Below are 951 nucleotides of genomic sequence, written 5' to 3'. Positions count from 1 at the left end.
CATGTCAAATATCTGTTGAATGAATGAATGAATGAATGAATGAGATAATTACTAAAACAAAACATAGGGTTCTGGGGTATGCAAGATGGTTTAATGGGTAAAGGTGCTTGCTAACAAGCCTGACAACCTGAGTTTGATCCCAGGAGTAGACCTGGTGGGAAGAGGAGACTAACTCCTGCAAGATGTCCTCTGACCTCAACAAGCATGCTGGGGCACGTGCCTGCACACAGCTCTCTCTCCCTCTCCTTCCCCCCCCCATTCTCTCCTTCCCTCCCTCATGCCTCAACATGAAAGCTCTCAGCTATTGCTCCCATACCTTGTTTGCCTGCCTGCCTCCTGCCATGCCATCATCCACCATGATGGATATAAACTCACTCTCTGAAACTGTAAGCAAGCCCACAATTAAATGCTTTCTTGTATAAGTTACCTTGGTCTTGCCGTCTGTTCACAGGAATAAAAAACTAAATACAACAAATTATACATGCCCCCCAAAAAAACCCTTGTAAATGAATATTTATAGCAACAAGACTCATGATAACTAAATAGTAGAAACGATCCAAATAGCCAACTAATAGTAGATAAAACAAATGTGGTATATCCACACAATGGAAAATTCAGCCACAGAAAGGAGTGGAGAATTGAAACATACTCCATATAGACGAACCTAATTAAAAGAAGACAGATACGAAGGTAACATTGTGTCTATTTATGTGCATTAATCAACAGAAGCAAATCTATAGAAAGAAAGTAGGTCTGCGGCTCAGAGCCGCTATGTGCACAGGTGGAAAGGACATGGGAATCATGGGAAATAATGGCTGAGGAGATCTGACTAAAAATGATTCAAAGTTTACCGTGGCGAATAAACGCCATGACTATATAAACACCACAGAAATGTCTACTTTAAAAGAGGAAATGTGGCCGGGCGTGGTGGCGCACGCCTTTAATCCCAGC

The sequence above is a fragment of the Mus caroli genome, chromosome 11 (assembly GCF_900094665.2).
Source record: "Mus caroli chromosome 11, CAROLI_EIJ_v1.1, whole genome shotgun sequence".
In the NCBI taxonomy this organism is placed as follows: domain Eukaryota; kingdom Metazoa; phylum Chordata; class Mammalia; order Rodentia; family Muridae; genus Mus; species Mus caroli.
This window is presented reverse-complemented; position numbering follows the sequence as displayed.